At 39.0% G+C, this 23,546-nt stretch overlaps 1 protein-coding gene across 6 annotated transcripts in view; it reads right to left on the bottom strand.

Moving 5' to 3' along the window:
* Positions 1-23,546, bottom strand: part of AGBL4 (AGBL carboxypeptidase 4) — a 1,466,214-nt gene that overhangs the window by 1,353,124 nt on the left and 89,544 nt on the right. The window contains exon 2 of one of the 6 annotated variants that reach the window (XM_050802256.1): positions 7,104-7,182. The exons of the other annotated variants lie outside the window; for them this stretch is intronic. The gene's annotated coding sequence lies outside the window, so the exon portion shown is untranslated. The remainder of the gene's footprint in view (positions 1-7,103; positions 7,183-23,546) is intronic. 6 annotated transcript variants of the gene reach the window in all.

Below are 23,546 nucleotides of genomic sequence, written 5' to 3' on the forward strand. Positions count from 1 at the left end.
AAGTACTATCCAGCCATAAAAAAAGAATGAGATCCTGTCAATTGCATCAACATGGATGGAACTAGAGGTCATTGTGTTAAGTGAAGTAAGCTAGGCACAGAAAGACAAACTTCTTACATTCTCCTTTTTTGTGTATGGGAGCTAAAAATTATACCAAACCAAACTCATGGAGACAGAGAGTAGAAGGATGGTTACCAGAGGCTAGGAAGAGCAGTTGGATGTGAAGAAGTGGGGATGGTTAGTGAGTAGAAAAACATAGTTGAAGAAAGAATAAGACCTTATATTTGGTAGTACAACAGAGGGACTATAGTCAATAATAATCTAATTGCATATTTAAAAATAACTAAAAGAGTGTAATTGGATTGTTTGTAACACAAAGGATAAATGCTTGAGGGGATGAATACCCAATTTTCCATGATATGTTTATCACACATTGCATGCCTATACCAAAATACCTCACACGATCTATAAATATATATACCTACTATGTGTCCACAAAAATAAAAAAATTAAAAGAATGAATAAGACACCCATATTCACTAGCACAACAGGATGATTATAGTCAATAATAATTTAATTGTACATTTAAAAATAACTAAATGAGTATAATTGAATTGTTTATAACACAAAGGATAAATGCTTGAGGTGATGGATACACAATATACAGTTTTGTGATTATTACACTTTATATGCCTGTATCAAAGTACACCTACTATATACCCACAAAAAAATAAAAATTAAAAGAAAAAAAAACTTAGGTTCACATCCCTTCTGTGCCACTTACTATATGGTCTTAATTATTCTACCTACATGGACTTGTGTCTTTATCTGTAAAACTAAGGACATCAAATTAAATGATGGCTTTGTCTATAGAATAAAAACAGCTAACCAATTAAATCAGATTTGAGTAAAATAGGACTTACTGTGACTACTGGTTTATTTAATTGGTGTAGTACATAAAAGGTATATAAAAACTGTTTGCTCAGGCTGGGCACTGTGGCTCATGCATGGAATCCCAGCACTTTCAGAGGCCAAGGCAAGCAGATCACTTGAGGTCTGCGGTTCGAGATTAGCCTGGCCAACATGGTGTAACCCAATCTCTACTAAAAATACAAAAATTAGCTGGGCATTTTTGGCACATGCCTATAATCCCAACTACAGGGGAGGCTGAGGCAGGAGAATCACTTGAACCCAGGAGGTGGAAGTTGTGGTGAGCCAGGATCATACCACTGCTCTCCAGCCTGAGTGACAGAGCAAGACTCCATTTCAAAAAAAAAAAAAAAAAGTTTGCTCAATAACTGGGTAGAAGGAATGGGTCGAAGAAATAACCAACAACTCTATCAAGATCAAATAGTGTGACATTAAGCAGGCTTATTATCTTGGTGAATCTTTCACATATTGCTTCTAACTGTAAAAGCTAGTGTCTGCTAATGCTAAGAGGGTTTTTTGTTGTTGTTTTTTTTTTTTTTTTTTTTTTTTTTTGAGACAGAGTTTCGCTCTTGTTGCCCAGGTTGGAGTGCAATGGCGCAATCTTGGCTCACCACAACCTATGCCTCCGGGGTTCAAGCAGTTCTGCAGCCTCAACCTCCTAAGTAGCTGGGATTACGGGCATGCGCTATCACACCAGGCTAATTTTGTATTTTTAGTAGAGACAGGGTTTCTCCATGTTGGTCAGGCTGGTCTTGAACTCTTGACCTCAGGTGATCCGCCTGCGTCAGCCTCCCAAAGTGCTGGGATTACAGGCATGAGCCACTGAGCCCAGCTGTCAAGAGGTTTTATAAAGTCAAGAAATAAGGTGGCAAAGTTCTTCATATTCCCCATACTGTTCCTATACCTGAGATGAAGCAAATATCACACTAATGCCTAAAGCCACATATTAATACCCAAAAAGCAGTAGAACAGATCCAAAGGATGAAACAGGAGACCTGAAAGCTTATGTCAGCATGTGCTTATGGTCTCCTGGGACACGCCTCTGATTCAAGAAGTTAAGAATAACATCCAATCACAGAGACACTGCTCTGATATATACTATCTATTAAAGGCTGACAGCTTCTCTTTTAAACACACGTGCAAATGTTTAGGTAACCTCTGCAGAGTATTCTGCATAGTACAAACCTAAAGAAGCCTTGGATTATAGATACTTTTTCAGAGTGTTGCTGCCACTGCTGCTATTGATTTTATAGGTACCACTTATAATGATGTAGAATAACTTATAGTGATGTATTGTAACACAGTTTACAAAGCCATCTTTCTTTTAACACAGTTAAGCACAGAGTCAAAGGACCCATGTTTGAATTTTCTTCTTTTACCACTTTATAAAGCTGAAAGCATTCTCCCTTGAACAGTGGAACAAGACAAGGATGACTTCCGTCACCACTTTTATTCAACATATTACTAGAATCCCTGGCCAGAGCAATCAGGCAAGAGAAAGAAATAAGAGGCATCCAAATAGGAAGAGAGGAAGTCAAACTATCCCTGTTTGCAGATAACAGGATTCCATATCTAGAAAACCCCATAGCTTATGTCCAAAAGCTCCTTGATCTGATAAACAACTTCAGAAAAGTTTCAGAATGCAAAAACAATATACTAAAATCACTGGCATTCCTATACATCAACAACATCCAAGCTGAAAGCCAAATCAGGAATGAAATCCCACTCACATTGCCACAACAAAAGAATAAAATACCTATGAATACAGCTAATCAGCAAGGCGAAATATCTCTACAATAATAATTACAAAACACTGATCAAATTAAAGAAGACACAAGCAAATGGAAAAACATTCCATGCTCATGGATAGGAGGAATCTAGATGGTTAAAATGACCATACTAACCAAAACAATTTACAGATTCAATGCTATTCCTATCAATCTAGCAATGACATTGTTCACAGAATGAGAAAACACTATCTCAAAATTCATATAGAATCAAAAAAGAATCCAAATAGCCAAAGCAATCCTACGCAAAAAGAACAAAGCTGGAGGCTTCACATTATCCAACTTCAAACTATATTTCAAGGCCACAGTAACCAAAACAGCACTGTACTGGTACAAAAACAGACACACAGATCAACGGAACAGAATAGAGAACCCAGAAATAATCCCTCATACTTAAAGCCATCTGATCTTTGACAAACCTGAGAAACATAAACAACAAGGAAAGGACTCCCTTTTCAATATGTGGTGCTGTGATAACTGGCTAGCCATATGCAGAAGACTGAAACTGGATCCCTTCCTTACACCAAATGCAAAAATTAACACAAGATGGATCAAAGACTTAAATGTAAACCCAAAACTATAAAAACCCTGGGAAATAAACTAGGAAATACCATTCTGGACACAGAACCTGGCAAGGATTTCATGACAAAGATGCCAAAAGCAACTGCAACAAAACCAAAAATTAACAAGTAGTGCCTAATTAAACTAAAGAGCTTCTGCACAGCAAAAGAAACTATCAACAATCAGAGAACCTACAGAATGGAAGAAAATACTTGTAAACTATGCGTCTGACAAAAGTCTGATATCCCAGAATCTATAAGAACCTTAAATTCACAAGCAAAATACAAAAAAAAAAACCACTAAAAACTAGGCAAAAGACATGAACGGACACTTTTCAAAAGAATACATACATGCAGCCTACAAGCATATGAAAAATGCCCAACATTACTAATCATTAGAGAAATGCAAATCAGGCCAGGGGCGGTGGCTCACGCCTGTAATCTCAGCACTTTGGGAGGCCAAGGCGGGCAGATTATGAGGTCAGGAGTTCAAGACCAGCCTGGCCAACATGGTGAAACCCCGTCTGTACTAAAAATACAAAAATTAGCTGGGTGTGGTGGCGCACGCCTGTCATCCAAGCTACTCAGGAGGCTGAGGCAGGAGAATTTCTTGAGCCTGCGAGATGGAGGTTGCAGTGAGCTGAGATCATGTCACTGCACTCCAGCCTGGGTGACAGAGAGGAACTCTGTCTCAAAAAACAAACAAACCAACCAGAGAAATGCAAATCAAAACCACAATGAGATACCATCTCACACCAGTCAGAATGGCTATTATTTTTAAAAAATTAAAAATAACATGTTTGCAAGGTTGTGGAGAAAAAGAAATGCTTACTCACAGCTAGTGGAAATGTAAGTTAGTTTAGCCATTGTGGAAAGCAGTGTGGTGATTCCTCAATGAACTTGAAACAGAATTACCATTCGACCCAGTAATCGCATTATTGGATATATATTCAAAAGAATATAAATCACTCCACCATAAAGACACATGTATGTTCATGGGATCACTAGTCACAAAAGCAAAGACATAAAATCAACCTAAACGTCCATCAACAGTAGAGTGGATAAAGAAAAGGTGGTACATATATACCATGGAATAGTACCTAGCCATAAAAAAGAATGAGATTATATCCTTTGCAGCAACATGGATGGAGCTGGAGGTCATTATCGTAAGCAAACTAACACAGGAACAGAAAACCAAATACTGCATGTTCTTGCTTATAAGTGGGGTCTAAACAACAAGAACACACGGACGCCAAGACGGGAACAATAGACACCAGAGCCCACTTGAGGGTGGAGGGTGAGAGGAGGGAGAGGATCAGAAAAAATACCTATTGGGTACTATGCTTATTATCTAGGCGATGAAATAATCTGTACACCAAACCCCTGTTACACACAGTTTACCTATATAACAAGTCTGCACATGTACTCCTGAACCTAAAAGTTATTATTAAAAATAATAATACTAATTATATGAACTTCAGAAAGTTACCTAAGCTCTTTTAGCCACAGTTTCTGCCAACTGTAAAACAGGGGTTAATATTACCTACCCCATAGTTTTCTATAAGAATTACATGAATAATAGATGAAATATCTATTACAGATACTGGCAAATAACTGTCCATATTTGGTATTCAAGAAATACTCATTCTTATAATAATTATAGTGATAATCACCATTGTCTTAGTCAGTTTGGGTTGCTATAGCAAATTACCATAGACTGGATGACAAACAACAAACATTTATTTCTCACAGTTCTGGAGGCTGGACATCCAGGATCAAGGTTGTCAGCATGGTTAGTTTCTTGGTGACTGCCTTTTCTTGGTTTACAAAGGGGCATCTTCTTGCTATGTCCCCACATAGTTGAGAGAAAGACAGCTGGCTCTCTCGCCTCTTGTAAAGCTACTAGTCTCATTCATGGGAGATCCACAAACATGGCCTAGGTACCTCTCAAAGGCTCTACCTCTAAATATCCTTCACATTGCTATTAGGGATTCAACATATGAGTTTTGGGGAGATGCCTTCAGTCCATTGCAACCATATATAATTTAGTTCGTGCTAAATAGAGCCAAATAAAACAAAGGCTTGGAAAAGTAGAGCTGAAGTACATAGGCTGAAGGAACAAAGCTGGAAAAGTATGGTGTTGTCAGATCAGAATGCCAGGACCATGAACTGGATTCTATATGGGGTCTGATTAGCAGTCTCAAGCACTGAGAATATTCCAGAAGGTAAAGAAATAAGAGGGAAACAATGTGTGCAATATACTTTTAGAATCTGTAACAAATGATTATCAAATAACTACCATACATAAAAGGTAGGCATGGTGGCAGGTAGCAGACAATGGATCCATTTATTCATTAAGGAAATATATATTAAATTTTTGCCATCAGCCACTCTGATAGATGCTAACATCATACAGCTATTAAATTCAACTCAGATCTGATTTCAAATACTCCTGCTCTTTCCACTGTATCATTCTAAATCCCTTCATATGGATACTTTTTCTCAGCCTCAGGGAAATATAAATTAAGCTTATTCCATAAACTTATCCCTAAAAACACAATTATACAACTGTAGACCTTGAAGGGTCTTAGAGCTTATTTGGCCACCAACAACCTGTGCAATGTTATAGGTGATGAAGCTGAGGCTCACCTAAGAGAAGTTAAGGGGCATATTTAAACTCAAAAGTACATTTTAGATCTATGCAAGGGTACCTGAATTTCCAATGTTGGTGCAACGTGGTGACAGAAGCATTGGATAATAATACTTCATGAGTCTTTGAAATTCAACCTCATTACAAAAATAACATATAAACTGGGAAAAATAATCCCTGTTCTCTCTGCACAATCCCTTCATCTTAAAGTTTTCATCAAAATGAAGGCCAATTATGGAGATCCTCATAAGAAATTAGCTCTTTTAAAAACAGCTAGCTGGAAAACTCCAATGGCATTTGTCTCCAAACTAGGTTGCCTTCAATGGTAACTGTAGTAGTTGTCCAAAAAAAAATGGCCACACCCATGTATAGCATAATCAAATCTTACATTCTATTTCTGAAAGTTGCAGACATTTTCAAGAACATTGTATTTTTATAGATAAAACTGATTTCTTACAGAGAAGGTAAACAATCAGTCTACTTTGTACTGTGAAAAACCTTAAGTTCTATGAAGTGAGCTGCTAGAGGCTATTTTCATGCCACATTAGGCAGAAGACAAGCATGGCTGCAATATTCTAATTTAAAAACAATGTCACCAAAGAGATGATGAAATTACAGCTGTGGGGTTGGCCTTTGGACAATTAAATTTCAAGAGTGACGGAAAAAAAGAGAACAATGCCTATAAAAAATTTTCTCTGCTGAACACAACATGAGTTTTATGACCAAGTATTATTCAATTTTGACAAAGCAAATTTATCTGAATTCATTGTGATGATTAGAAATTTCACAAAATTAGAAAAAGATATTTATTTTCAGGCAAAGCATCATGACATCACTTCACAGTATAACATACAATTTTCTTAAAATATATATAACTTACATAGGAATCCTCCCTGCTTCACAAATGTTTCCCTAATCTTTTTAGAAACACACTTGCCTTTTGTTTAACATCTAATACAATGTATCCTGAATAAGGTTGTTTGGGGCCTTGACATGGGAGGATTAAAGCATAGGTAGATCATAAATACATTTCATCACCAGCCTCTAGTCTCTTCCCTGGGATCAAGATGAAAAGTCTTTTCCCTGAAATAATCACATGATTACCCTTATGGTGGCCTGGCTTGAGTTACAAGCAAAACCCTTCTGTGTTCACAATCAACATGAAGCAAGTCATACCCTTCCGTTGGTCCAGGATGGTTCAGATTATGGTCCAGGGTAGCTCAGACTATGAAAGAAAGTCAGCAGCAGCAGAAAGCTGAAACCAGAATAGATAATACCTAAATATTTGGGGGCATTAAATTTTATTAGGAATGAAAGGATTATGAACCATTCCTTATTTGTCTATATCACTTGGCTATTTGCTGTGATTAAGAGAATCAAAATATAGCCTGGCCAAGTTAAGGGATACATCCCCAATTTCAACAGATCCCAAAATTAGCCCACAGTCAGATATATTTTGGGTTAGGAAATACATTACATTACAGTTGTAAGAATTATTAATATGACCAACAATTGAGCATACTCTCAAAAATATATTCAGCATACATGAAGAACTGTATATATTAAAATAATAGATTTATAACACCACTTACTTCTTGAGTCTGTATGTAGTTAAGAGAATACAGCTTTAATACAGACTTACAGCTGTATTAAATCTCTACTCTCTCCCTTAGTATGAGTATGATTTTGAGCTTGCTTTCAGAATCCTACTCCATAGGATTTTATAAGAATTAACTAAGATAATGTATATAATGTATTCGGCAGATTATGTAGCTATTGTTGCTGGTATTATTTCAAATCTTGACAGGATTTACTCACTTTAAGATAAAGAGAAACAGGACTCTGTGTGTGTGTGTATAACTTGATCCTTATTCAATTAAATAGCATTGTTATGTGGAAAAAAGTTTTCTCCACAATTATTTAGAAAATAATATTTATTTTTTGTAGTTATTGTACTTAAAAACATCTTATGGGCCGGGCGCAGTGGCTCAAGCCTGTAATCCCAGCACTTTGGGAGGCCGAGACGGGCGGATCACGAGGTCAGGAGATCGAGACCATCCTGCGTAACACAGTGAAACCCCGTCTCTACTAAAAATACAAAAACTTAGCCGGGCGAGGTGGCAGGCGCCTGTAGTCCCAGCTACTCGGGAGGCTGAGGCAGGAGAATGGTGTGAACCCGGGAGGCAGAGCTTGCAGTGAGCTGAGATCCGGCCACTGCACTCCAGCCTGGGTGACAGAGCGAGACTCCATCTCAAAAAAAAACAAAAAAACAAAAACAAAAAAAAAAACATCTTATGTGCATAAACTCATGTATACATGCATAAATAGACATATCAGTAAAGCTAAAAGGGTTCACCACACCAGAAGAACCCTTAGAGATAATCTATTTCTCTTTTCCTTCAGTTTGCACTTAAATAAAAACTAAGGACCATCACTGGAAGAAGTAATTTACATTTTTGTGGTTATAAGTTTTTCCAAAGTTATACAACTATTAATGTCAGAGAGACTAATTTAATAAAAAATCACCCAATCCAATTCTCTTTCCTACTAAGTATACCCAATGTTTATGTCAACCCTCATTATTGGCTAACAGTCAATAAATGCAAAATTCCATAGTTGTGTAAAGTATATCTCAAATGCTAAAACATTTTGTTAAGACATGCTAACGATTAATTGAAAAATATAGCTAGTCCATTTCCAACAATAAGATGTGATATATGTGTATGTGTGTGTTTGTGAACTGCGTATGTAAGTAAACATGTGTAAAGAAAGAAAATACTACTTTCTGCCTCTAAATTGGTACAGACTATTCTTTAATTTCCTCCAGCAGCACATGAAAGCTTAGGACACAGGAAATAGCAAAAAGAGCCTGCCAGGAACTATTTCAATCTATATGAAATTCTGGTCCTGGAATTTCCTTAAATCCACATTTTCTTACAAGGTCATGAAAAAGGTCATGTTTAAATATAAGATGGGCCATTATATATTTTTTCTACTTAAGTCAATATAAGTTTCTAATCCCTTTTCATGAGAACTATAAAGTTTATTTCACCAAAAGCCTTTCTGCCCATGCTGACCATGCTGAAACTTTTCTAAGTTGTAGCAAAACAATCATAAATGATGTGATAAAAGTTCATATCATATGTGTTGAAGTATAAACAAGCACTTGATCAAATATACGAAAGGTTGTAATTCATTTAACTTAACCAAGTGCCTAGTTGGTGTAAGACACCATAATACATGCTATATAAAGAACAGTAGTAACATCTTCACTTCTTAAGTTTCTTTTAATCTTATTTTTAAAGGGCTCCTCATATCCAAGAATGTAAAATTTGAAAGAAGCATTAAGTATACCAGTCCTTATTCCAAAAAGAATATAGTTTTAACTGTAGGAAAATGAGTGCAGGTTTTCCCACAGTTATTCCTTTATACTTCATTACATCAGTTTACATGAACTGACAGCTGGTACCAGGCACTGTGCTTTCATATATATTATTTCCATTAAATTTCATGAAATGCCCTTAGGTAGGAATTATTACCCTAATTTGCAAATTGATTACATTTCTAAGTGAAAGAAACCAATCTGAAAAGCCTACATGCTATATGATTCCACCTATGTGATATTCTAGAAAAGGAAAAACTATAGAGTACAAAGATCAGTGGTTATCAGGGGCCAGGGGTTGAGAGACAGAGATAAATACATGGAGCACAGAGGATTTTGAGGGCAGTGAAAAATGCTCTGTATATAATTATAATGATGCACACATGTCATGAAACATTTACCCAAACTCATAGACTGTACAAAATCAAGAGCTAATCCTAATGTATGATAATAATGTATCAAAGTAGGTTCATTGATGCAACAAATACTACTACTTTTCTGGAGGATGTTGATAGTTGGAGAGGCTATGTACATGTCAGGGTAGGGGTATGTGAGAAATCTCTTCCTTTAATTTTGCTATAACCTAAAACTGCTCTCAAAAAAATAAAGTCTTTAATTTTAAAAAAAACAATCATACTGAGAATTAGAAAAAATAAGTAACTTGTCATATGTCATTTAACTAGTGAGTAGTGCAGCTGAGATGAATAAAACTTTGTTAAGAAAGTGTCTCAAGGCCAGGCATGGTGGCTCATGCCTGTAATCCTAGCACTTTAAGAGATTCAAAGCTGGAGGATTGCTTGAGTTCAGGAGTTCAAGACCAGCCTGGGCAAAATAAATGAGACCTCATCTCTCTAAACTTTTTTTAATTAGTCAGGTGATACAGTTTGGATGTTGTCCCCTCTAAATCTCATGTTGAATTATAATCTCATGTTGGAGTTGGGGACTGGTGGGAGGTGACTGGATCATGGGGGAAGATTTCTCGTGAATAGTTTAGCACCATCCTCTTGGTGCTGTCCTCACAATGAGTGAGTTATTGCAAGACATGGCTGTTTAAAAGTACTTGGCACCCTCCTCCTCCTTCCTCTCTATTGTTCCTACACTCGCCATGTGACATGCTTGCTCCTGCTTTGCCTTCTGCCATGATTGTGAGCCTCCTGAGTCCCTCACCAGAAGCAGATGCCAGTATTACACTTCCTGTACTGTCTGCAGAACCATGAGCCAATTAAACCTCTTTTCTTTATAAATTACCCATGCTTCAATGTTTCTCTATAAGAACACAGGAACGGCCTAATACACGGGGCTTGGGTGCAAGTGCCTGTAGTCCTAGCTACTTGGGAGGCTGATGGTTTGAACCCAGGAGGTCAAGACCAGCCTGGGCGACAGAATGAGACCCTGTATCAAATAAAACAGGGGGAGGGTCTCAAACTGAGAAATACTAGCCATTTGCTCATCAGACTACTAACTGATATTACAAGATAATTATCTTGTTATTATAATAGTCAATATCAGTTAATAATATTTCATGAATTTTAAAATCTATACTTTTTATCTTATTACTAGTAATGAATTTCATCATTAACAATTGCTATATATACATATATATATGTATACTGAACCCTATCTAAGAGACAATAGGGCATAACATAGTTAAGTACACAATAGAAGAAGGTGGCCTAACTTCCAATCTCAGGTATGCCACTATCAACTGTTTGACCTTGGAAAGAGTACTTAACAGCACTGTGCCTCAGTTTCTCCATCTGTAAAATAACAATAATAATAGTACCTACTTCCCTATGCTTTATGGGTATTATAAAGAATAAATAATATTTGTAATTTTTGAAGTGTCTGGCATATGGTAAGAGTTATGTAAGAGCTTGTTAAATATATACATACATACATACACACACATATATATACACCCACATATATACATAAGTATATTATATGTTTCTTTACAAGTAAAGGAGATAGAGGGATAGAAATGGGTTGCTATTTTAAATAGGGTGGTCAGAAAAGATCTCCTTTGAGGGGGATTTCAGTAGAAACCTGAAGAAAGTAAGGGGACGTGAGCCATGTGGATAACTGAAGAAAATGTGTTCCAAGAAGAAGGAACAGCAAAAGCACATATCCTGAGGCAAGAGTGTGGTCAGCACAGTCAGTAAAGACAAGGAGACCAGTATAGTCTGAACAAAGTGAGCAATGAAGACAGAAGTGGGTACTGGGGAGGTACGGGATCACGTAGAACCTTAAAGATCAGTGTAAAAACTTAAGTTTTAGTCCAAAGCAGACAAGAAGTAATCAGAAGATTTTGAGATGACATATATGTTTAAAGAATCACTTTGGCTACTACCTGAAAAACTAACTGTAGGGGTAGAAAAGTGGAAGCAAGGAAAATATCAGGACTTATTCATCAGGATTTATATTTGCTAATGAATCTGATATAGATTGCTAGAGAAAGAGAGGATTTAAGGATAACTTCAAGGTTTCTGGCTTGAAGAGCACGAAGAATGGAGCTTTTGTCTATTGAGAAACAGATTTGAAAGGGAAGAAAATCAGAAGTTTATGTCTGGGCATATATGTTTGGGAGGCCTATTAGATATCCAAGTAAAGATATTAAGTTGAGAATTTTATATACAAGTATGGAATTCAGTAGATACGTTGAGGCTTAAGGTATAAAGGTGGGAGCCATCTGCATTTAGATAATACTTAAAAGAACTAAACTGAATAAGATGACATAGGGAACCAGTAGATAGGAAAATTTTCTACAGTACTAAATCCTGACGTATTTCGAAGGTTTAAAGTTCAGGAAAATGAGAAAGAAACAAGTGAAAACAAAAACGAGTTAGGAGGAGAGCCAAGAGAGTGGTCCCAGAAGCAAAGAGATGAAACTGTTTCAAAAAGGTAGAGGACATAACCAACTGTGTCAAATGCTGCCAAGGTCAAGAAAATGATGAATGAGAAAAACTGACTATTGCATTTGGTAAACTGGAGGTCACTGATGACCATGACAAGAGCTTCAGTGGAGTAGTGGGCAATGAAAGCCTGATTGGAGTAGGTTCAAGAGAGAAAGGAGGATAAGTGGTAATATCCAGTACAGTTAACTCTTTGGGGGGAGGCTTTGCTGTAAAGGAGAGTAGAGAAATGGAGCAAATGATGGAAGAGTATGTTAGAAGGAGAGGTGTCAGGAGGTATAATCCGATATTAGAACCTTGAAAGATAAATTTTTATGGGAAGGAGTTTAGAACGATTCTCTGCAAGTGGCAATGAGATGAATGAAGAATAAAAAAAAGAAAAAAGAAGAAAAGAATAAAGAAAGAAAACCGCGCCAGGCATGGTGGCTCACGCCTGTAATCCCAGCACTTTGGGAGGCTGAGGCAGGCAGATTGCCTGAGCTCAGGGGTTCGAAACCAACCTGGGCAACACAGTGAAACCCCGTCTCTACTAAAATACAAAAAATTAGCTGGGCATGGCATCATGCACCTGTAGTCCCAGCTACTCGGAGGCTGAGACAGAAGAATTGCTTGAACCTAGGAGATGGAGGTTGCAGTGAGCTGAAATCGCGCCACTTCCCTCCACCCTGGGCGACAGAGTGAGACTCCATCTAACAAAAAAAAAAAAAAAAGAAAAGAAAAGAAAATCAACCTTTTGAATGTAGGGGAAACTTTTCAAGGGAGAACTAGTTTTCAATTACAGTAAAGTTATGCAAGGGAGGTTCAGGGTTGAGATTGAGATTATAGATTTTGCTGATGATAAACCATGAGTTCCAGAGGACACAGTAGAATATTCTGGGCAGTTATACAGGGGTGGATTGAATGTGGGAGTGGGGTTGTATGGTGCCATAAAGAAATGAGAGTCTGGAATAAAAATAATGACCTGGACTCATGAGCCTTCTGTAACTGAAATAAATAAAAAATAAGAAATACATTCTTTCTGTGATTGTTGAGAGGAAGAAGTGGTGGAAATCTTGTGAGAAGCACACTAAGCTCTAGCACCACCTCTTCACTCCTACAGATGGTGGAATAAAAGGCAGGCAAGTTCAAAATCACATATAGTCATTATTGCAAGATAGTTCTATGGATATAGATACTACATACAATATAAATCATGCTCATTGAACAGTTTAATGGAAACTACTGTGAACTTCATATCAACAGACTTGGGACATCACCAAGATAGCAAAATAGAAGGTAACCCACTGTCAGTCTAAAGTCTCTCTATGCGAGCCTCAGGATTGAGGCAAGATTTTGTGAAACCCCTGATGGAGCCCAAAACCTAGGAGGGTCACTTTCACAGCATACACTGATACCCAGGTGGCTGATCTGCCCTACTGAGTGTGCTTCCTGGTTCAAACCTGAAAAAGTCCCAGTCCCCTAAGAGGCTTGGCTACAGTCCCATTTGGCCTTGAGCCTGCAACCAAAACCATCTGCCAAGGGGTCCAAAAGGAATCACACACAATAGTGCATTGGTGAAAAGGCTCACCTACCCCCTTACATTGGTCTTGGCACTGAATCTTAAAGTTGCCTGAGCTTTGGCTCCAGCCTTCCTCACCTGAGGTCCCAGCTCAGAACTGCTTGCACAGGGACCTGTATTTTACAGCCCAGGAGTATGAGATTCCCTGACTGGTATGCCAACTTCTGTCACAGCAGATCCTGTGGGGCTAAGTCTCAACTTTTGTTCTTCTTGCTGTAGTTGAGGAACTATTCCATCTGCACTAAGACTTGCTACAACACATGTATCTGTATGGACTAAAGAGATGGGCTCCTCGGCCTCTGTCTCACAGGAGATCCCAAGAGGGCCCAGTCCCAGATCCAGCTCCCCTGCTGTAATGAGAAAACTATCCCATCTGTGCAGGGACTTGCTAGGAGGCATGTGCCTCCCCAGAGTCAACAAGACCAGGATCTCTAGCCTCTATCCCACAGCAAATCCTGAGAGGGATTAGTCTCACCTCCAGTCCCTTCCACTACAGTTGGGGAGCTATCCCATCTATGATCTGATGGTTGCTGGAAGAAAAAGTATCTGGACAGTATAGGAAGGCTTCTCTGAGAAGGCAGTAATAAAAAACAGTAATAACAACATCTAATATTTTATAGTATGTAACATTACCAAACATTATTCAAAGTGTTTTATACATTTAGCACATTTAATCTTCACAACAACTCTAAGAGGTACATATTCCCATTTTATCAGAAACTGGAATACAGATTGATTAAGTAATTTGTTCTGGTCTCACGGGAACTAAGTGTAAGAGCTGGGATTAAAACCTAAGTAACCTGGAAAAAATACCTATATCCTAGACAATTATGCTACACTAACAGTTTGCTAAATGTCTTACTTTATCTTCTTCTGCTATAATAGAATACCACAGACTAGGTAGTTTATAAGAAAAAAAAAAAAAAAAGCCTTATTTGGCTCAACAGTTCTGTAGGCTGCAAAGTCCAAGAACATGATGCCACATCTGGTGACAGTAATTCCACAGCAAAAGGCAGAAGGGCAAGAGAACATGTGAAATAGAGGGAAACAAAGGACCAAAATTCCACAAGAACTAACTCACTCCACAATAACAGCATTAAATGATTCATGAGGAGAGAACCGTCATGACCTAATCACCTCTTAATGGTCCCCGCTCTTAACACCGTTATAATGACAATTAAATTTCAACATGAGTTTTAAAGGGGACATTCAAACCATAGCATTCATCCTCTGGCACCCCAAATCTCACTTCCTTTGCACATACAAAATACATTTATTCTATCTCAATAGCCCCAAAGCCTTAACCAGTTCTAGCACAAACTCAAAAGTCCATGGTCTAAAGTCTCATAGAAATCAAATATGGGTGAGATTCAAGGCATGACTCTTCCTGAGGCAAATTCCCTCTAGCTGTGAGCCTGTCAAATCGAAACAAGTTATCTACTTACAAAATACAATGGTGGAAAAGGTATGGGATATACATTCCCATTCCAGAAAAGAAAGACAGGCAAGAATAAAAGGGTAACCGTGTCCACATAAGAAAAAAACTCAACAGGGCAAACAACATTAAATTTTAAAGCTGAAGAACAATCTCCATTGACTACATGTCCCACATTCAAGTCACACTGGTGTGGATATTGGGCCCCCAAGGCCTCAGGCAGTCCTGCCCCTATGGCTTTGCTGGGCTCAGCCCACACTTCAGTGCTGTTGGATTAGAGCCTCATGCCTGCAACTCTCTCATGCTTGAGTTGGATGCTAGTGGCCCTAAGTTCTGTGGTCTTGGGGGTGGCCCCATACCATAGTTTCACTAGGCTTTATACTCATAAGTACTCTCTGTGACAGCTCTGCACCTGCAGCAGGTTGCTGCCAGGCAACTAGGCTATTTGCAACATCCTTGGATATCGAGGTAGACATAGCTATACTCTCCACAGCTTAACATCACATGGATGATACCAAGGTTTGTGGCATGTACCTTTTAGAGCAGTGGGTTGAGCCGCACCTGAGCCTACCTGAGCCACAACAGCTGGAAAGCACTGTGCCAGAATGCAAGAAGTAGACTCTCAAGGAGGCCCTGGCAGCAGGCCCATGGAGGGTGCCCCAGGCCCATCCCTAAAAACAATTCTTCCCTCCTAGAGCTCTGGACCTGTAATGGAAGGAGCATCCTTAAGGGTCTTGGAAATGCCTTCAAGGTCTTTCTCCCATTGTCTATATGAATAGCACCTGGCTCTCTTCTAGCCATGGTAACCTCTTTAGCAAAGTATTTCCTGGCCACACCCTTGTTTCACTCTTCTAAAGACTCCTTATCATTCTACTTTGCCAGGCTGTGAATTTTCCAAATCTTTCCAATCTGCTTCTTTTTTGACTATAAATTTTGTCTTTCACTCATTTATTTCCTCTCACATCTCTCTGTATGTGGTTAAAAGCAGCCATTTTAAAAGTGTAAATGCTTCGTTGCTCAGATATTTCTTCCACCAGATATCCTTGTTCATCACTCTTCAGTTCTGCATTCCACAAAGCCTCGAGGAACAGAAACAATTCAACCAAGATCTTTGCAACTTTATAATGAGGAAGGTCTTTACTCCAGTTTCCAATACCTTTTCCTTATTTCTGTCTGAACTTCATCAGAATAGTCTTTGTTGTCCATATTTCTACCAAAATTCTGCTCACAATCACTTAAGTAATCTCTTGGAAGATTCAGAATTTCCATACAGATCTCCTGAGCCCTCACCAGAATCACCCTTACTGCTTCTTTTATGGCAATACAGGATTCTTCTAGCCTATTCCTCCAAGTTCTTTGAGCCTCTATCCATGACCCAAATCCAAAGTCACTCCCACATATTCATATATTTGTGATGACAACAGCCCGAGTTTCCTGTACCAATTTTCTGTCTTAATTCATTTTCTGCTGCTATAATAAAATACCACAGACTGGATAATTTATAAAGAAAAAGGTTATTTGGTTCACAGTTCTGAAGGCTGGGAAGTCTAAGAGCAAAGTGTCATATCTGAGGAGGGTGATACCATAGTGGAAGACAGAAGAGCAAAAGGGCCCATAAGAGATAGAAAAGAGGGGCTGAACTCTCATGTAACTAACCCACTCCCACAATAATGGCATTAATCCCTTCATGACCTAATCACCTCTTAAAGGTCTCACCTCTCAACAATATTACAATAGCAATTAAACTTAAACATGAATTTTAAAGAAGGCAATCAAACCATAACACTGAATAAAGATAATTAAAAGAGGCTACTTAGGACAATTTTGTTTAAGTAAAAATTGTTTTGAATATCCTAAAACTCACTAAGAGCAACGCAATTCAATAGATCAAATTAAAATGTATATTCATAAGTTTTAACCATCAATGCAAATATATGTAAGTATTAGTCAGGGTTCTCCAGAGGGACACAACTAATAGGATATACGTATATTTGAAAGGTAGTTTATTAGGGACAAAGGGCTCATATGATCACAAGGCAAAGTCCCACAATAGGCCGTCTGCAAGCTGAAGAAGAAAAAGGCTGGTAGTGGCTCAGTCCGAGTCTAAAAGCCTCAAAAGTAGAGAAGCCAACAGAGCACCCTTCAGTCTGTGGCTGAAGGCCAGAGAGCCTCCAGAAAACCACTGATGTTAAGTACAAGAGTCCAAAGGTTGAAGAAGCTGGAATCTGATGTCCAAGGGCAGGAGAAAGAGAAGGAAGCATCCATCATGGGAAAAAGATGAAAGCCAGAAGACTAAACAAGCCAGCATATCCCACCTTATTCTGCCAACTTTGCTCTAGCAGCGCTGGCAGCCAATTGGATGGTGCCCACCCACACTGAGGGTGGGTCGTACTCTCCCAGTCCACTGACTCAAATGTCAATATCCTCTGGTAACACCCTCACCAACACATCCAAAAAAATACTTTACCAGCTATCAAGGCATCCTTCAATCCAATCATGTTGACACCTAATATTAACCATCATCATCTTGTTTTCTAAGAAATGAAAATCTTCTACCAAGTTAAAGGGAGAAATAAACACATAAAGTAATTTGTGCTTTCTGCATCTATTGAAATAATCCTGTTTTTGTCTTTTGTGGTTTTGTTTTTGTTTATGTGATGAGTCACATTTATTGATTTGCCGATAGTGAACCAAGCATCCCAAGGATAAAGCCTACTTGATCAGTGTGGATAAGCTTTTTGATGTTCTGCTGGATTCAGTTTGCCAATATTTTGTTGAGGATTTTTACTCTCAATAAACTAGGTATCGAAGGAACATAGCTCAAAATAATAAGAGCCATATATAACAAACCCACAGCTAACATCATACTGAATGGGAAAAAGCTGGAAATACTCCCCTTAAAAACAAGCACAAGACAAGGTTGCCCTCTCTCGCCACTCCAATTCAACATTGTATTTGAAGTCCTCACCAGGGCAATCAGGAGAGAGAAAGAAATAAAGGGCATCCAAATTGGAAGAGAGGAAGTCAAACTGTCCCTGCTTGCAGACAACATAATCCTATATCTGGAAAACGCCATCATCTTAGCCCAAAAGCTTCTTAAGCTGATAAACAACTTTGGCAAAGTCTTACAAGATTTTATATACAAAATCAATGTGCAGAAATTGCTAGCATTCCTACAAACCAACAACAGTCAAGCCAAGAGCCAAATCAGGAACAAACTCACATTAACAATTGCCACAAAAAGAATAAAATACCTGGGAATACAACTAGCGAGGGAGGTAAAAAATCTCTACAAGGAGAACTACAAATCACTGCTCAAAGAAATTAGAGATGACACAAACAAATGGAAAAACATTCCATGCTCATGGATAGGAAGAATTAATATTGTTAAAACGGTCATACTGCCCAAAGCAATTTATAGATTTGATGCTACTCAAATTAGTATTGAGATTTTTTCACAGGTGAACTAGAAAAGAAAATTTTCAAATTCATAGGGAACCAAAAAAAGAGCTCGAATAGCCAATACAATCCTAAGCACAAACAACATAGCTGGAGGCATCATGCTACTCGACTTCAAACAATCCTACAGAGCTACAGTTACCAAAACAGGATGGTATTGGTACAAAAACAGACACATAGACCAACGGAACAAAATAGAAACCCAGAAATAAGACTGCACACAAACAACTATCTGATCTTTGAAAAACCTGACAAAAACAAGCAATGGGGAAAGGACTCCCTGTTCAATAAATGGTGCCAGGATAACTGGATAGCCATATGCAGAAGGCTGAAACTAGACCCCTTCCTTTTACCAAATACAAAAACCAACTCAAGATGAATTAAAGACTTAAATGTAAAACCTAAAACTATAAAAGCCCTAGAAAACCTAGGAAATATCATTTTAAACAAACGCCCTGGCAAAGATTTGATGATGAAAATGCAATGATGATGACAAAAAAAAAAAAAAAAAAGACAAGTGTAACCTAAGTAAACTAAAGAGCTTCTGCGCAACAAAAGAAACTATCAACAGAGTAATCAGACAACCTACAGAATGGGAGGAAACTTTTGCAAACTATGCATTTCACTAAGGTCTAATATCAAGAATCTATAAGGAACTTAAACAAATGTATAAGAAAAAACAAAATAACCCCATTAAAAAGTGGGCAAGGGACATGAACAGACACTTCTCAAAAGAACACATACATGTGGACAACAATCATGTGGGAAAAAAGCTCAATATCACTGTTCACTGGAGAAATGCAAATCAAAACCACAATGAGACACCATTTCACACCAGTCAGAATAGCTATTATTAAAAAGTCATAAAAATAACAGATGCTGGCAAGGTTGTGGAGGGAAAAAACGATTCTACAATGTTAGGGGAAGTGTAACTTAGTACAACCATTGTAGAAGACAGTGTGGTGATTCCTCACAGACCCAAGGACAGTACTACCATTCAACCCAGCAATCCCATTACTAGGTATATGCCCAAAGGAATATAAATTGCTCTATTATATAGACACATGCATGTGTATGTTCACTGCAGCACTATTCACAATAGCAAAGACATGGAATCTGCCCAAATGTCCATCAATGTCATTCTCAGTAAACTATCGCAAGAACAGAAAACCAAACACCACATGTTCTCACTCATAGGTGGGAACTGAACAATGAGATCACTTGGACTCGGGAAGGGGAACATCATACACCGGGGCCTATCATGGGGAGGGGGAAGCGGGGAGGGATTGCATTGGGAGTTATACCTGATGTAAATGACAAGTTGATGGGTGCTGACGAGTTGATGGGTGCAGCACACCAACATGGCACAAGTATACATATGTAACAAACCTGCACGTTATACACATGTACCCTAGAACTTAAAGTATAATAATAATTTAAAAAAAAAGAAAATGTGGTACATATATACAATGGAATACTATGCAGTCATTTAAAAAAGAGAGATCATGTCCTCTGCAGGCACATGTTTGGAGCTGGGGGCCATTGTCCTTAGCAAACTAACACAGGAACAGAAAACCAAATACTGCATGTTCTCACTTATAATTGGGAGTTAAATGATGAGAACACATCAACACATACAGGGGAACAACACACACTGAGGCCTTCTGGAGAATGGAGGGTGGGAGGAGGGAGAGGATCAGGAAAAATAACTAACGGGTGCTAGGCTTAATACATGGGTGATGAAATAATGTGTACAACAAACCCCTATGACACGTTTACATACGTAACAAACCTGCACACGTACCCCTGAACTTAAAAGTTTAACAAAAGAATGGGTGTTACCTAATCCAAATATAAAATAAAAAATATGATTGATTAGGTTCACAAATATTTATTTAGCATTTACTATCTGGAAGGCATATTGCTGGTCACTACATAGGTGTACAAGTACTTACCTAAGTTTAATAGTGCTTGCTATATACCAGGCATCATGCTAGTAATTCAATTAAGATGATAAACTATCCAATTTAATCCTCATATCTCCCACAACAATAAGGTAATCACTATTATTATTTACACTGTAACAGAAAAAATAGAGAAACTGGAAACAATGCCCTCAAAATAGTAGCAGAGGAGGAGCAAGATGGCTGAAGAGGAGCTTCCACCAATCGTCCTCCTCATGGGAACACCAAAATTGACACCTATCTACACACAAAAAAAGCAACTCCATAAGATACAAAAATCAGGTGAATGATCATAGGACTTCGTTTTAACTTCTTATCACTAAAAGAGGCACTGAAAAGAATAGGAAAGATAGTTTTGAACTGTCAACATCACCCCTGCCTCATCCCCCTAAAGTGGTGGTGTGGCAAAGCGAGAGATTCTGTAAGCTTAGGGGAGGGGGAGCACAGCAACTGGGGGATACTGCATTGGAATACAGTGCTGCCACCACTGAATAAAGTACTCTGGGGTCCTAAATAAACTTGAAGGGCTGTCTAGGCCACAAGGATGGTAACTCCTACTGCTGTGCTGGGCTAAGAGCCAGTGGATGGGAAGAAGAGAAGCCAGGTAACCTAGTGCCTAGTGAAACACCAGGAAGGTGGCTAAGGGAGTGCTTACATCACCTCTTCTCTAATCCAAAGCAGTGTGGCTTGTAGCTCATGTAGTGACTCCATCCTTTCACTTGGGAAAAGGAAAAACAGGAGTGGAGAGGACTTTGTCTTGCAACTTGGATGTCAACTTAGCTACAGTGGGATGGGGCACCTGGCAGAGTCACAGGGCCCTCATTCCAGGCACTAGCTCCTGAATGACATTTCTGGACATGCTCTGGGCTGGAGAAGAGCCTGATTTCTTAAAGGAAAGGACCTGGTCCTGACAGGATTCGCCACCTGCTGACTGAAGAGCCATTGAGTCCTGAATTATCATCAGCAGCAACCAGGTGGTACAGGCTGTGGGTCATGAGTGATAGTATGAGACATGCTGGCTTCATTCACAGCCATCATGGCTACAGGGAGAGACCCTTTCTCCTTGAGAAAAGCAGGGGGAGAAATGAAGGGGACTTTGTCTTGAGCTTGGGTGTCAGCTTGGCCAAAGAGGGACAGGGCACCAGGTGGACTTGTGAGGTCCCTGATTCGGGCCATTGCTCTCATACAGCATCTCTGGAAATGCCCTGGGTCAAAGGGGAGCCTGCTGCCATGAAACGTGAGCCCCACACCCGGCAAAATATACCACAAGCTGGCTGAAGAGCCCTTGGATCTGAAGTGAAATCCACAGTGCCCTGGCAGTGCTCCCCATGGGCAGGTGGTAGTGGTGGACACGAGGAGATTCCTCTGCCTGGGGAGTTGGTGAGGGAAGAGTGGGAAGAACTTTGTCTTATGTCTTGGATGCCAGCTCAGCCACAGTAGAATAAAGTGCCAGGTAGATTCCTAAGGTTTCTGACTCCAGGTACTGGTTCCCAGATAGCGTCTTTGGATCCACCTGGGGCACAGAAGAACTTGCCGCCCTGAAGGAAGCTACACAAGCCTGTCTGGCTTTGCCACCTGCTGACTGTACAGGCCCAAGGCCCTGAGCAAACATAGGTGGTAGCCAAGTGGTGGTTATAGTAGACCTTGAGCTAGACTCAGGGCTATGCTGGCTTCAGGTCTAACCCAGTGTAGTCCCAATGGTGCTGGCCACAGAGGTACTTGTGTCATCCCTCCTCCAGCTCCAGACAGCTCAAAAGAGAGAAAGGCATTTTGTTTGTTTTAGAGAAAGTAAGAGAAAAGAACAAGAGTCTCTGCCTGGTAATCCAGAGAATTCTTCCAGATCTTATTCAAGGCCACCAAAGTGGTGCCCCTATGAGTCTGCAAGAACCAGATCATTACTGGGCTTGGGGTACCCTTAATGCAGAAACAGCTGCAGTGACCAAAAATTGAGATCACAATACCCAAGTCCCTTTGAATACCTGAAAAGCCTTCCCAAAAAGGATGAGTACAAACAAGCCAAGATCGTGAAGACAACAAAAAATATGTAACTGTTCAATGCCCAGACACCATCAAACATCCACAAAATCAAAACCACCAGGAAAACAGGACCTCATCAAATGAAAATGAACTAAATAAGGCACTAGGGACCAATCCCGGAGGGACAAAGATATGAGACCTTTCAGACAGAGAATTAAAAATAGCTATTTTGAGGTAACTCAAAGAAATCTGAGATAACACAGAGAATAAATTCTGAATTATATCAGATAAGTTTAACAAAGAGATTGAAACAAAAAGAATCAAGCAGAAATTATGGAGTAAAAAAATTAAATTGATATACTGAAGAATACATCCAGGTCTCTTAATAGCAGAATTGATCAAGCAAAGGAAAAAATTAGTAAGCTCAAAGACAGGCTGTAGGATTCACTAGAGGAACAGAACTAATAGGATAGATACACATATAAAAAGGGAATTTATTAAGGAGTATTAATTCACACAATCACAAGATCCCACAATAGGCCATCTGCAAGCTGAGGAGCAAGGAGAATCAATCCGAGTACCAAAGCTGAAGAACTTGGAGTCTGATGTTCAAGGGCAGGAAGCATCCAGCACGGGAGAAAGGTGTAGGCTTGAAAGCTAAGCCAGTCTAGTCTTTTCACGTTTTTTCTGCCTGCTTTACATTCTGGCCACACTGGCAGCTGATTAGATGGTGCCTACCTGATTAAGGGTGGGTCGGTCTTTCCCAGCCCACTGGCTCAAATGTTAATCTCCTTTGCCAGCACCCTCACAGACACACCCAGGATCAATACTTTGCATCTACAATCAAATCAAGTTGACACTGAGTATTAACCATCACAGACTGTATTAGTCCATTTTCACACTGCTATGAAGAAATACCTGAGATTAGTAAT

This window comes from Macaca thibetana, chromosome 1, assembly GCF_024542745.1.
Source record: "Macaca thibetana thibetana isolate TM-01 chromosome 1, ASM2454274v1, whole genome shotgun sequence".
NCBI lineage: Eukaryota > Metazoa > Chordata > Mammalia > Primates > Cercopithecidae > Macaca > Macaca thibetana.